General features: G+C 34.0%; 1 protein-coding gene across 9 annotated transcripts in view; it reads left to right on the top strand.

The window, feature by feature from the left end:
• The window catches only part of LOC118746066 (protein alan shepard), a 342,147-nt gene that overhangs the window by 277,786 nt on the left and 48,283 nt on the right, over positions 1 to 16,078 (top strand). The gene's annotated exons all lie outside the window — the stretch shown is intronic.

Genomic DNA, 16,078 nt, shown 5'->3' with positions numbered 1-16,078 from the left:
AACAAAGTTATAATACCCTTGTGCACAAGTGCGCTCGGGTATAAAAATCCACAACACTAAAATTAAATAACAAAAAATAAATTGCTAAAACTTGTCAATATGTGGTGCGCTTATAATTTTTACACGGGGTGTATGTGGTAATATGTAGTATTTTCATTGTACAGAGTTTCGACATGTTTTAATTTCACACCAATATAAAATTTCTTTGTTTTTAAATTGACTAAAAGTCATAAAAATTTCCAGACTAAAACACCTGTTATCTACCTTTTTTTTAGATTGATCGATTTTATCAGGTCTCTCAGGTGTGTTTTGCAATTTGTGCAATGGTTAAAAATATCGAACGCAGAATTCTTATCGAATTTTGTATGGCAAATGGAATTTCGTGTGGCAAATCGTTGAAAATATTACAGAGGCCTGCACTTTATCAAAAACACGTAGACCCATTTAAGTGCTATGGTGGCTTCATAACCGATAAAAAAGTTGTTCATTGTTGACCGTTTTTTTTTTACTACCGAGGTATTGTGTATCGGATTCTTGCCGATCTTCTAGTCAAAGGATTCAGAAATACCATCAAGCCTTCACTGCATATTGCTCCGGACGACTTTTTCGTGTGGTGGTTCTTTCCAAAACTCAAATGACTACATATGTACTTCGAGGCATCCTTTTTGAATCGATAGGATAAATTGAAGAGATTTCGCAGCGAGAACTGAAGTCGATTCCGGAAAATACCGGAATCACTTTAAAGGCATACAATAAATTTTGTACGAATAAAAAATATTTATAGTTTTGTGTGACCAATTCCCAGTACCTTAAGTATTTTTCTATTTGGAATGGTTTTCATAAAAAAGAGTTAAAAATAAGTTTCTAATTTGATAGCATTAAACTAAAACTATGTACATACATTAGTGCTAAGGCATCAATGTTTTTTGGTGTTCTTGCGTATAAAAACTCCCTTCAGAAGACTACGATATTTAAGCAGCGAGAGCGTTTTTCCTCACCAGAATCTAGCAATATTCGTCACCCCCGCTCTATCACTTACAGTTTTTTTTTTATTTAATTGAAATAAATACTCATAAATCTTTTGTACAAAATTACCACTGTCCATGTCGTTGTCAAATTGAACGTCACGGACTTCTTATATAAGTCAGTCCGTAGATACCCAAATATCGTTAGAGACTTTGCTACCGTCTCTGAATGAATCGATCGCATTATTCTTATAATTCCTTTGTACTCATTTCCTCTCACATTCTTCCCAAAGTGATGGAGGCCAGCCCCTGAAACAAATGTGCATTTTAATAGTTATTTTTTTTTTTAACAGGTCGGCTACTGTCGGAGCGCAAAGTCGATCCGAACATCGGATAGGCTCGCAGATTAAATATAATCATTATAAAAAAACGAATATGCTTTTAATGACTTTTGATGCTGTTTAATGACGTCTATATGTATCTATGCATGATGGGTTCGAGATGTTCTCCCCGCACTAAGAGGGGACAAAATTTAGGCAGTGGAAATTGTGATTGTTGGGCGTCGAAGAACCTAGCAGTTAAAAAAGTCTCGACCTCTAGTTTTTGCTTTATGGTATCTAGCGCTACGCTCAGTGGATCAATGAAACTTGGCCGTAACTATTTGTTGTTTATGAGAATATTTTGCATGGAAGAAATACGTTCGAAGGCTTGTCATCGCCTGCCGAAAGGCGACCGCGATTAGAAAACGTTGTTTAGGATATTGGTCAGGCCAGATAGTATCCAATTGTCTAGAAAGATCTTTAGTTATATATTTCATTATTTCTGACACTTGAAATAGTTCTTTGCCGTGCCGGTACATTTTTAAAGGAGAAAATTCCCTTTTTATTTTCTGAGCGTTTCTTAAATGCTTTTTTGTTCTTTTTTGAGGGTTTGGATATAATTTTTTTTTTATTTTACCTGATTTTATGAGCAATCAACGTGAAATAATGAAAATATAATTTCAAAAATTGCTGAGCATCATTTGTTTGAACAAATTTTTTATTTTTTTTTCAATTATCCCGGGGGTGGTAACCGTCATGATAAAAAACATTACAAGGTAATTTCCACAGTGTATAGTAAAATTATTCTCTCAATTTACAAAACAAAAACCATAAAGACATTTTCGATGGGGAATTTTATAGCGAAGAAAATGGAATAAAATTTCAAAAGAGGATTTCAAATTATTTAAACAAATGCTGCTCTGGACATTTTTTAATTATACTGAAGCCGATAAAAGAAAAAGTCGGATGCAGTTTCTCAATCCACTGATTTTTACTCGCCTAGACTAATACCATTTTTACTTAAACAAATACGGCTTAGCTTTTGTCTCTTTTATAGTTGTTTGGAATAGTTACCAAATATTGTGTTGAGAGAACAATACTGAATTGACGTAATTAGATTTTTTTCTCAGTGCACCTAGACCATCTGTCGTGAACTTCTATCAACCACCATTTTGGCATTGCCTTGAATTTCCACACCGAGTGGTCATAATTTTACTCCCGATAGAAATAAAAAATTGCCAACTCTTTTGCATATAGCGCCTCATAAGATAAGTAGGGCCTAGCAAGGAACCCTATGGCACCACGAACTTTTTCCAGCCCGAAGACAGTTCTAGTTGCAAAACATCTTCGAATAATTACGTCCAGAATGTACTGAGGAACAGAAATTCTTGGTAGTTGGTTATAGTCCTTCTGGCTTGGGATGGACCGAGGGAGCTCCGTATGCTTGTTAAGCCTCAACTATCGCTATTATTTAGTGGGTGTGGATGGTATTCATGCTGTAAGATTGGGAATCTTAACTGATCTCTTTTGCATCAGCTGTCGAGAGAATGATGGGGGAAGTACCAGGGGTTATTCGAGGAAGACCGATCGCAAATTTTAAGCGGTTAATTGGCATTGCAGATGGAGCCCGAGAACAGAAGGTGAAGTAAAGCAAAGTGAACGCAAAAGAAAGTTGCGAAAGAAGTCAAAGAATAAAGGTTATTTTTTTATTTTATTTGGTGGAATTGCTTTAGCGCCACCATCAACCGCACCTCGAAACACGAAAATGCAAATATATACATACATATTTATGTATGTATGCACCGCCATACAATTTTGTTATAAATGTTCGTATTTTATTCACTTTGCGTGGCGCTCATTACTTGCCTCATTTTCGCCACAATGCCTGGAAGAACAGTCACCAGAAGCACAACGATATGTCAAATTGATGCTTTTAAATGGATTATTATTCATTTACATTATCTACGCCACAACGACGTGCAAAGTTAGGCCTTTACGCCCACGCCAGCAACAAGCATGAGACTCACACACTCGCACAGACACACATATGTTGTACATACATGCATATTGCAGAGTAATAATAAAATATGTAAACAAAAGCACCGACAACAATGGCCGCTAGGCAAAAATTCAAAACATGTGCCTATACAAAGTTTGTATGCATGCACTTACATACACACATCCCTACACATACATAACGCATATTTTGTGTGGGTGGCTCCCGGTGTCTATACAATTCTGTTTTTGCAGGCGCAACAAAAGCAAAAGTGCCAGCATTATATAGAACTAACAGCGTGCGACAAGTGCGTTGCACAAAATGGGCAAGCTGGAAAATAATAATAAATAATGCGAGAAACAAACGAACGCTCACACAAACGCGGACGTGGCGCGCACACGATGCCGCCCCAAAAGGCTTTTGACAACACAGCTACACAGCTTCCTACTTACATACATATGTACCTACATATCGCACACCGTCTTCAAAAGAGTCACAACTCAAAATAATACGTTTGTCAGAAAATGCGAAAAACTATTTGGTAGCATATGGGCAGGGCGACTTTACCTTAGGTTTTTTTTAACAAATTACAAAAAAAATTTGCTCGAGCTTTTGCTGAACGGTAAATAAAAGCTCTGTGTTCGTTTTTAGCGCATAATCTTAAAAAGGTCAAATTTTGAGTTGTGACTCTTTTGAAGATGGTGTGCGATATGTACATATGTGCATATGGAAGTAGGAAACATAAATGAAATTTATTTAGTGCGTGTTGGTGATAAAGTTACGAATTTCTACGGTTGTCCCGTAGGCGAGTGAGTGTGCGGTTTGCTATCTTCGCTGTGGGGCTTTAGAAATATTCACGCAACTATATGTATGCAAGTACTATTATACGTACCACTTTTCACACCATGCGTCCTTGCAAAAGCTGCATGCCACACTTGCTTTACATGCCAATAATGCGACAAGTGCCCACTCGTTCAACATACCGTTGAATTAAATGTATGCATGTACTTGTCGACATATACCCTGCAAAAATTTGAGGACCAGGTGGTCCACTGGGTCGTAGTTTTAAAGTATGTGCAAAAGGGCCAGGTTGCATACTAACTAGTAACTTGTTATGCTTACCTGGACCACTTCAAACGTAAAAAACCGATATATGTGTTGAGATCCACCTATTCGTGCCTCATCGGCAACATGATTCGGCTGCCGAATGTGCCATGATCCAAAAGGAGTAGTTGTCTAGGTGGTCCCATGTAATGCAGGGGTGGACCAGCAGTGGTCCCATGTTATGCAGCGTTGGACCAGAGGTGGTCAGGTCCAATGACATCGCAATGTTAATGTTACCATATTTTCTCCATATACTTGGACCATTTTCGTTACTAGTGTTGGTTACAAGGTAGTGTGGTCCCGTACTAGTATTTAACCTAGTCCCAATTTTTGCAGGGTATGTAAATACATACACATATGTATATATGTGCATGCATATGTACTTCGTTAAATTCATTTATAGATATATGTATATCTACATATTTACGGGACGGGACTTTTTAGTAAGTTTTGGCTATTTTTATATATTTTATTTTATCTTTATTATTTTTTTTTTGTGAAAGTATATCTGGTTAGTTAACAAATATGATTTAAATCCAAATTTCAGACTTTGTGCAAAAATAATGAAAATTCTGCAAAGTTTGTCCAAAATTTCTAACTTCTTGGTCAGCATCTTTAGACAAAATTTTGGTATTCAGTTTTGTAGCCCATTAAATTTTAGCAAGCAAATTGCAAATTTTAAGTATCTTGGACTTACCGTTGAATTTTGGCAATTTTTTTTTTTATTTTCCGAACACAAACTGCCAAAAATCAACGGTACGTCCTAGCATCTACAACCCAAGCTCTTTCATTTGAAACATCATTTTCGAAAATCGACCGAACGGTGCAGTATGTATGTATGTATGAATGTATATTGTTTTTTTTTTTGGGGCTTCTAAACAAATAAAAAAATGGTGCACGAGGTTCATAGTTCAATAGTATAATGTACAATAGAGCACACACATATTTGGCTAAATTTTCCAATTCCAGAAGATGTGCTAATAAAAAATATGAATTTGTACGCTACAGTATATGTATTATAAAAGTCACGCCACTTTGACTCTTCATAACTTATTTTCTATTGCAAGCACATACTTCTAACGGGGTGCATTCGATTCTCCTCTCCAAATACTACCAGTTAATTATAAATTGAAACATGAGCAATCGACGCACCAATTTTTGCAACGTAAAAATAAGTAAAAAATAGGAGAGTCACACACCTATTTATGAAAATTTCCCAATTTTATTTCGTATTATATGCATATTTGGCTAGAAAATATTTATGGTGGTCCTTTCTTTGCATTTACATATTCTACACAATATATGTAACCTGATTTGTGTTAATAAACCGGCAAAATATATGTGCCCGAAGAAAAACTGGCGAGTCATGCGATAGTTCGAACTAATTGAGAATTGCCCATATACATATACCTAACTCAAAGAGGCTTTTGTGATCTGCGGTTTTGAGACACATATCTAGAGCTAAGTGGTTCCTAATGCATACATACATACATATTGATTTCAGTGTCTAAGAGACCTCATCTTCAACATGATTGTCCTCGGACAATGACCGATTAATATCCCCACCAATATCGAAAATTTTAACTTACATAAACTGAGAAGCTCCTTTAATGCACCCCTGGTAAGAATAACTTTGCAACTCTGCATTCCTTCGTTTGCGCCCACCATTCTTCGAGCTGGCTTTTGACCCATTTTACCAGCAGCATAACTAAGTTAGTCAAAGAGACTTTCGTTCTTTCTTTGCTCGGCGAAACTTCTTTAAGGCGGCCCTGCCTAGTCAGCACGTAATCCAAACAATTTACTATAGACTTGTCCCCAAATAAATTTATTGGTAGTATTCTGTTATGAATAGCGCAAGATTTAAATTATAAGTGAATGCAATATTGATTATATTTCAACTAGAGATGCCAGTTCGAAATAAAAAAAAAAGATTTTTGAATCGGCTCGAATCAAAATAAAAATAATCGATGCTGAAAGCAATCGGCAAAAAATAAATCGATCTCCCAAGATCGATTCATATATTTGGTCAAATAACGTCTTTTACTTAATTTTTATTATTGTAATATTTAAAGCATACACACATTTTTTATCCAGATTTATTCAAAAGTTGTTAAGTAGCAATTTTTAAATACTTTGAAAAAAAAAACAAGTAATTTTGAAGCAAAAAACAAACAAAAAATCGGTTAATGTGGTCAAAAGTTATGCGGTAACATACATTGAAAAAAAAATTCCGATGAATTGATAACCTCCTCATTCTTTTGAAGCCGGTTAAAAAACAAAATTACAAAATATGTAAGCCAAAGTGACGGGTAGGAAATTTTAAGTCGTTTTTGCTCAAACTTTTAGTAAATTTTCTTTAACCATTAATTTGGCAAGAGTCAAACTGATAACACTTGAAGTCAGATATCAGTTTACATAGAAATTTATCATTTTCCGAGCGTGGCGGGTAGGACAAGGATGACACCCGCTTCTCGGAGTTGTTGAATTCGTTTCCCAATTTTTAGACAAACTATTAATATTTCGTGAAATTTTAGTTTGTGATAGGCTTGTCTGATCTGTTCTTTTAGTGTAAATAAAACGAAGTTATTGCACTTACGGCCCAACGTTTCGCTAACCTTCTTAGCATCTTCAGGGGTGTGTTTATTTAATTATATAAAATTTGTCATTAAATTAACTACATCTACTTTAATTCAACTTCTTTGGTAGCTTTGTCTAAACTCAATATTAATATTTCGTTTATAGCGGCTTTCTCGAATGTAGTTAGTAGAATGTATGCTTTAATGGCATTATTATATTTTAAAACTACAAAAAAAAACTTATTTTTGCTTGTGATGGGCAGTGATCGGACTTCTACCACATTGTGGTAGATCTGCCACTTTTTTGAGCATCTACCACATCTACCACACAAGGTCTGAAATCTACCACATATTCGCGTTTTTGAGAAGCTTTATTTTTGGTCGATATAATTTTCTTAATTTTTACAGCAAAAATTGTCCAACACTAAACACTAACAACAGGCAGAATGGGAGGATGAAATAAACATTAAAATAGTAAATTTTCTCAATATTCAATTTTTCGACAGGAAACATGGTTTTATTGTGTTAAATTGCAAAATATATGATTTATAAAAATAATTAATAGCGAAAATGTGAAAAACGGCGATTTTTGTGAAAGTATTAAAAATTTCAGTGCATCTAAAGTTTCTAAAGCGTTGTTTACTTTTACTTGAGAATTGAGTAGCGGTTTCTGGAACGTGCCACATTTGTCCGCTACATCGTGATGTGATAAAAAGAAAAGCGGGCAGCACTCCGCAAGGTTGCAGAAATCTTTCAAAATATGTTCGAAAAATATCTTGATATGGAGGGAACTGCTTTACACTGTCAAGGAAAAAAATTGCCGAAACTCAACGGAATTTTTAGCAACTTCAATCTTGCACTTTATTATACTAAAATTAAATTTTCTTGGATTCGAATTAAAATGTTTGCAATTTAGGTGAAACCTTGCAGAATATTTTTAATTGTTGACCAAAGTTTGATTCAAAATCTGAGATCTACCACATTTTTTTTTAATTGTTGTACAAAGTTTGATTCAAAATCTGAGATCTACCACATTTCTTTTAAATCTACCACGTTTTTTTCCAGATTCTACCACACAAATTTTTTTTTTTAAGTCCGATCACTGGTGATGGGTGGGAAAACATTTGGTGACGGGTGGGACGAGTAACCTTTGAGGATACATAGTTCGTGAGTAAAATGAACACTGCTGGTTTGATGTGAATATTTATTATATTTTTAATAGAAGGACCTCGTTTAAAAGATAGGAAACTTAAGAATTTGTATGTTACGTTAAAAAATACCCATTTTTCTGTGACATCCAATAAACACTTTTATAACTTCTCACCATAAATGTATTTTTCTAATAACTTACCACCGTTTTAAAGATAATGAATTGTTCTTTGTTTTTGGATAATTATTTTTTGCATTGCCACCTTAGTAGATGAGGAAAGCCTTGAAAACTGGATGCATACATATTACACTATATTACATATGCATTTATAACAATAAAACAGAGAGAATAGTGAACAATAAATGGATAAATATCTATTTCTAAAGATTTATTCTACCTACTTTATTGTTTTTACAGATTTAAACACAATTTATGTAATTTATTTTTTTATCTGAGGTGTGGTCTTCGCTGGAATGGCCCATTTGCAATCCGGAGTTGCGATAGGTCGTTCATACAATTTTGTACGCGAAGTTACCGTTTCACCAAAAATGGCACTTTGCGATGTTTCATGAATCGCACTAATGGCTTTTTTATGAACGTACTTAATACCCAACATTGTCGTGACAAAAATTTGTCATTTAATGCTTAGTGAAAATTCATCATTAACCCTACTTAAGGAAATGCTTAAATTTTTTGATTTTTGTATGACAAATAAGAAAAATATGTGTGTTTTACTTCAAAATTAACCACTATTTTAAAAAAAGTATAATACAATAGAGCTAAGGTATATACATATGTATATGGTTTTGCAATACGGACGCTTTTTACGTAATTTTTTTTTTTTGTTTTCGCTAACTCTATATTTACCTGTTTTAGAAACGATTTTCTGCTAAACTGCATAGGTACTAAAATTTTTTCAAAACCGAGTAATTAAGGAGTGCACAATTTTTATGAAAATTTCCATAAAGTTAGGAATTCCGATTTTTAGAGCTTTTGTAGTAGTATTTGCCATAATTTTATATAGAGTTATTTCCAAGAGGTAAACCGTAGACCAATATGCATCGATTTAGGAAAAATCGAATGTCGATTCTCGAATTTTTTTAATCGTCGTAATAGTCGATCTTCGATTTAATCGATTTAAAAACGGCATCTCTAATTCAAATCCGCCTAGGATGCGCATGAAAAGCTTGCTCGCGAGCTGCAGTCTATACATATACCAAAAGTGTAACAGGTCGATGTCTGTACATTAAAGATATTAAGGAGAAACTAATATGGGGTGTATTTATTGGAGCAACAGAAGCCGGATCAACAGTTTTTAGAATTTGTGTCTGTCTGTAAGTTTGTACGCGCATCACTCAAAAACTAATGCATGGAAATGAATGCAGTTTTCACCAATGTATTGCTAGAGGAGGTCCAGGTTAAAATATAAGATCCATTCTACCGCAGGAAAATATCTTATTGGAAAAGTGGGCGTGGCACCACCTATCCAAACTGAATTTTTCACGCCGCATATCTCGGAAAATATTTGCGATGGAGCCCTTTAATTTGGTGCGGATATATGAGCCGGATCTTTTTAAGGCGGGCAGATTTCGGAAAAGAAATAATACCATGTCTCCGATTCGCATACAATTTGTTTTTATGGGTTCTATACATGAAATAAGATAACACGTTTTCAAGGAATATTTTTTTCTTTTCTTTTTCTTCGGAGACATGATCTGTCATAGTCTGGATTTGTTCATGATTCTGATTCTCATCATAGAGACGTCATCTTAACGTCGGTTTTAAAGCTAAAGAAACAGGCTTAACAATTCTATATATAAGATGGTCATGATTATCTTAAAGCTAACTTAGCTATTAGCAGTTGAACTTAATTTGCATAGTGAAGACCAGTAAATTAGGGATTTAAAATACACCATCGGAATTCGAGTTTACTTCTCTATCAAAAAAAAACATGGTTAAAAAAAATTGGCGTTTTTCAGGAACTATTTTTAAAATATTTTTTTATGACAACAAGAACAAAAAGCTTTGAAGCCAATCGAAAGTGTAAAAGTGTGTGTGTGTGGCGTCCGATATATACGCCCAGCCCATGCTCAGGTAGGAATCTCACACACCTTGAATCTTGATAACGCATATCTTTGAAAGTATTTGCGATATAGTACTGGAATTCGGTGTGGATGTATATGAAATCCGTTACGTGCTTATGTGGAAAACTGTAGGTTATTGGATAGATATTAAACAAAACTAGGAGTGCCAGTTACTGTCAAAATTCGACAGTTTTTGTTTAGCTTATAAGGTACAAAATTATCTATCGGAAAATCTACTCCTTTGGAACTAAGAGGTGGATAAAAATTTTGTATTCCTTTGAAGATATTTGGGGGACTTTGGTAGGGCTTGGAATTGACCGGATGCATTCCAGTTAGTCGATAAATTTCGATAATTTAATACATATCGATAATTCAATGAATTTAAAAAAACACTAAAATCCAGTAACTCAACAAACTTGAATAACTCGGCTAATTTCGATAATTTTTGATAACTGTACCTTTTGGTGGCTCGATAAATTTCGATAACTAAAAAAATTGTATACCTCGATATAAATCTATAAATTTTCGACACCTCTAAATTTCGATAACTCGGTTAATTTTGATAACGCCATATTTTTCGTAAGATTTTGACAAATTTCGATAACTCCTTACACTCCGATAACACGATAACATCTGATAAGCAGCAATAACTCGATAAACTTATACAATTGAAATTTCGGGAATTTCGGGAATCGACACATTTGAGTAAATCAATGAATATCTTGTACCATTACTTGTAACTAAATGCATCTGTAAACCATTCTATCGTCATAAACTAATGAAAAAAACGTTTACCTTTGGTTGATGAAGTGGAATGAATAACCGGGCGCGCTCAGATACAAGCAACCGGTCATTAAGCAAAGCGGTGGGAAGCGACTTATGGCACTTTCAAAACGGCTCATATAAAGAAATTCTGACTTTGCAAGAATTTTCTTTATATTTCATAGAGAAATTTCTTTACGAGCTCGTGTCAACCACTTCAAATATATGTATTTCTTTGAAGATTCGTAAAACAATCGTTACAGAAATAAGATACTCCTAAAAATTTCGGGAACTTTGGTTTGCAGGATAGTTAAAAATAAATACATATAAAATTGAAGAAATTTGTATCGACAGTTCCAACAAAAACAAAAATGTTTCAATGTTTTGAGTTAAAACAAAATCGATTATTGACGTCAGAATGCAGTTGTAGTTCTTCGTCTGCAAAGGGAGGTGGTTGAACTCTGATAACGGTATTCACGAGACAAGAGTTAGTTAAAATGGTGGTTGCCTTTCGGTGAACGTTACTTAAGGTCTCTCTGTTCAACCGCGGGTCCAGTGCAGTGGTTGTGCGATGTAAGACTGGATCACGTTCATGAGTACAGAACGGGGCTTTGCAGCCAATGAGTGCCTCTTCAAGTGTTTCCTGTTAGCAGCCGCATTGCTTGCTGAGCATAAAGATAGCGGTGGCATTGAGACCTAGCTATAAAGGTGGCATTCAGGCTACGTGATAAGGTATCTGATTGGCGTATTTTGACAGATAGGCAGCTTTATACACTGCCAACAATGTTCCTTTGTGTATGCCGGTGAATGTTTTGAAGGTTTTGTTGAAGGTACTAACTACAGAGTGTGGGTTGAAAGATTGTCTGAATACATGTCGATCAGCCTCATCAAGGGCGTAAAAAATCCTGTTGATTTTTGAGAATTTTTTTGGTTAAAAGTATTTTGCATTTTTCCATACAAAGTATGTTCGACAATTTTCTTTTATAAGGAAGACACTGCCAGCAAAAAAAATCTAAAACTTAGCAGGATTTTTAGCGGTTTCAAACTTGCACTTCATTACACTAGAATTTAATGGGCTGCAAAACTAGATACCTAACTAGAATTTAAAAAAACAAAGTTTAAAATTTTGTTGAAAGTTTGCATAATTTGTTTACATAGTTTGAAATGTTAATTTACATGGTGTTTTTTCTACACCAGCTAGACTTAAATAATAAACACTAAATAAAAAATAAATAAAAATAGTCAAAACTGGTCAAAATATCGCCCTCCTATTATTTCGTAGACAAGTATATAGTTACATATCGTCGCCAGGACAAAAGATTGACGTGTGTTACTTTCGGCAGGTTTTGAGAAATCGCGATTGAAGTTTGGAATGCAATTTCTCAAAAACGGAGAATTCTACGAAATTCTTAAATTATTTTATTTTTATTGCTTATTTTTAATAATTTTTGAGTCTATGAAGGAGCACTAAATTAACGAACTTTTTACCCAATATCTCGGAAACTAAAGGAGATATCAAAAAACTCATAACACTAATCGAAAAATCTTATTTTAAAACATACATATAACATGCGACGATATGTACTTGCGTATGTATGTTTGTTCACATATTCGATATCAACACATTCGTTTCTGCGCAAGTCTTTAACATACCTAAAGCCAATTTCCTGTCCTTGTTGCTGTGTGTTCACTAACTCGATAGCATTCTATATACATATGTACATATTATATTGTACGCATTCTTCATGCCAATGAACTTCTCTGATAATGAAATTATAGTTATCACTGATGGCAGCTAACTTAGTTTTATGTGACGCCAAAAAAATATTTATTCAACCATACATACGCATACTTGTGGTCAGCTGATTAAATTAAAATGACATTTCGACCGGTTCAGGTTATTTTTCTTTTGTTTATTTAATGTTTATAATTTTTTTATAAACGTCTAGCACATTACATAACCAGCACCTCATAAATTTTCAAACTTTTTATAAAAATTAGAAAAAATTCAACAAACTTTAACAATTTCACACAAAAATTTTAAACTTTTTATTAAAAATTTTTAGAAAAGTTAGGTATGCCATTTTATAGCCCATTAAATTTAAGTAGGTTAAAGTGCAAACTTTGATGTGTGCATGTGTGATTTTTTCAAAATTTTTCCTCGCCCCGTTCTGGAGTTATTCGGAAAACTATTGTATCGATTTGTTTTTGTTTTTGTGCTGTAAAGTTTTTAAAAATGTATCAATCAAGCCCAAATTAATTTCATATTTATTTATTATTTATGTTTATCCATCAACCCTAAAAATTTAAAACAAATGAAACGCACGAAGTGTTAACCCTGCCCATTTTGGTATGGAATGCCCCATATACATATATGTAGGTGTGTACGTATGTACTGAAATTCATTGGCAATACATTGTCGTACGAGGGAGCGTTACTGATACGGATGAAGTTCTGGGTTGAAAAAATATTCGATACAGCTCAACATAATTTTTAATTTAGAAATGTTGGAATTAATGTCAATATTTACATGAATGTACACGTCGATGGCTGAGTGGAATATCGGCCTATCTCGGCAGCCAGTTCAAAAACACCTAATCTCAGAAAACTTGTCAAGACCTACTTGGGAATTTTTGTGAAGAACGCTCTATTACAGAATTTTATTGGAAAAGCCCTATCTCAGAATTCGGTTCAAAAACGCCCTATCTCAAACGATTATACATTGAAAATGTGCTGAGATAAGGCGTTTTTGAGCCGAACTCTGTGATAGAACGTTTTTCAATAAAATTCTAAAATAGGGCGTTTTCGAACTGGCTGCCGATATAGGTCGATCTTCCACTTAGCCATCGATATGTAGAATATAACTCTTGTAAAAAATTGGCCTCGAGCGGTTCACACGACAAAGAAAACCTCGTATGGTATCAAACGGCTCGGAGATGTCTTTCAAAATTCTGACGGAGCTAGTGGTATTGCTGAACATCATTTTACACAGCCGTATTAGTTTTTCGGGGATACCATATTTAGACATCGCGGCACAAAGGCAACTATTTTCGTTCTGTCGAAAGTGGCTTTAAAATTCACATACCTCTAAGTTGATGTCGATCATCTTCCCGTTGATCTTTTGCAAAATTTGCCTTATGTGGAATACCTCGACCAAACTGATATTCGAATCTCAGTAACCGATGATTTAGCATTCCTTAGTGCACGCCAAAAATCAAAAACGAGAGTGTCCAATTTTTCACAGTCATGAAGTCGTAAATAGATTTTATTTTAAATATCGAATTAACTACTTTTAGGGGATTCGAATGTTATACATTAAAACTAGGTCATTAAAAAAGGTGGTTCACAAGTGGTTTCTTTTTAAAAATTCAAAAAAAGAATTTAAAAAAAATAATAATTTTTCCGGTACATTATCGGTTTATTCGAAAGTGCAAATATAATAAGAGCCATTTGTCTAACGGCCGGCTCCAATGGACCCGAATGAGATTTTATTGTGTTTCCGTGTCAATGTTTGCTGCTTTTGAGCTCCGTAACTCCATTACTTTGCTTATTGTCAAGTAGTCTATTAGTAATGCTAGTTTTTTCGCGGTAAAAAAAGTATTAAGTACATTTTTTGAGCACTGTAACGATTAAAAACAAGATCATTAATTTATTTGCCACGTGCAAAGAAAAAAATTTTAAACTTTAAGAAATTATATTCAACAATATTATTGAGCTTGAAGTTGTATTTAAATGAAAAATGTTGCAGAAAAATTACTGTTGATTTTTTATAATATTCTTTGTCGAAGATGTTATGGTTTTCTTCCATATAAAAATGAATTGTGTATGATGGAAGCAAATGGGACAAAAAAAATTAAAATTATCAGTAATTTTTAGCCATCTTAAACTTGCACTTTATTCTACTTCAATTCAATGGGCTACAAAGCTACATACGCAAAATCTTTCTAAGAAATCTAATCTAATGTTGATTTTTTTTTTTAGTATTGCGTAAAGTTTTAAACTTGGATTTACACGGTTTCGGTTAAAGAATGAACTATATTTTTATAAAAAAAATAACCAAAATTAAATACCAAAAAATAGCATGTTAAAACTTGTCAATATATGGTGCGGCTATAATTTTTCGACTACTGTATACATTAGGGCTTTGCGATTATTACTCGATTACTCGAGCAAGATGGTTAGTCAGTTATTCGGTTAATCAATTACTCGAGTAATCAAGATTTTGATTATTTAAAATTATGATTAATCGAGTTACTTACAATATGATTACTCAAAAAGATGAATTTTTCTCGTGAAAAGAGTTTGCTTTTGAAAATGCTTATTTTCTTTTTTACAATCTGTATATGAAAAAAAATATTTCGTTTTAATTTTTGAAAACAGAAACGTTGGTTTCAAAGTATCAAGGAACTTCAACTACTTTACATATATGTAAAGAGTACTTTCAAATGTTGATTACTCATTTTACTCAGAATGTTGATTAATCATAAAGCATATTACTCAAGTATTTTTGTTTTTTGTTAATCAAAATCTTGATTACTCGAGTAACTGATCTTTTGAGTAATCATAATTTCCAATTAATTGGGTTATTTACTTTATGATCAATTAAAATTTTGAAGAATCAATTAATCGCACAGCCCTAGTATACATATATACGTATGCAAACATATCTTATATTCATAGTTTTTTCTTCAAGCAACATTCGCTTTCACACGCCATTTAACTTCTGCAATAATCTGCAAACTGCTGTACATCCAAAAAAATTAATGACGAAATCATTTAAGTTGGCCGGTACTTTTAGATAAAGACCAATTGCGGATCTGGCAAGCTACCAAAAACCTCGACTGTTACCTCTGAGCTTAGTACTTTTTTCCGCCACAGGAAACGAGTGTCTCACCCGACGTCTAACTTCGAAGGCTATCTCATGTCCTGCATCCTGCCAACCGTGTCGCATAGAAGCCAAGCGTGTGTTTTCGGTAGCTAGCCGTAGGGGAGGTGCTGTCATGAACCACTGCCAGATTAATACACAAGAGTACATATGTATGTTAATATGTTGTACATATGTTGTACATATGTATGTACATTAGAGTGGCCCAAAAAAATGTTTCCCCAGATAGGGTATGG

This window comes from Rhagoletis pomonella, unplaced genomic scaffold (assembly GCF_013731165.1).
Source record: "Rhagoletis pomonella isolate Grant_MI unplaced genomic scaffold, Rhpom_1.0 Rhpom_scaffold_00010, whole genome shotgun sequence".
In the NCBI taxonomy this organism is placed as follows: Eukaryota; Metazoa; Arthropoda; class Insecta; order Diptera; family Tephritidae; genus Rhagoletis; species Rhagoletis pomonella.
The sequence above is the reverse complement of the archived record's forward strand: the minus strand, read 5'-3'. Positions and strand labels throughout refer to the sequence as shown.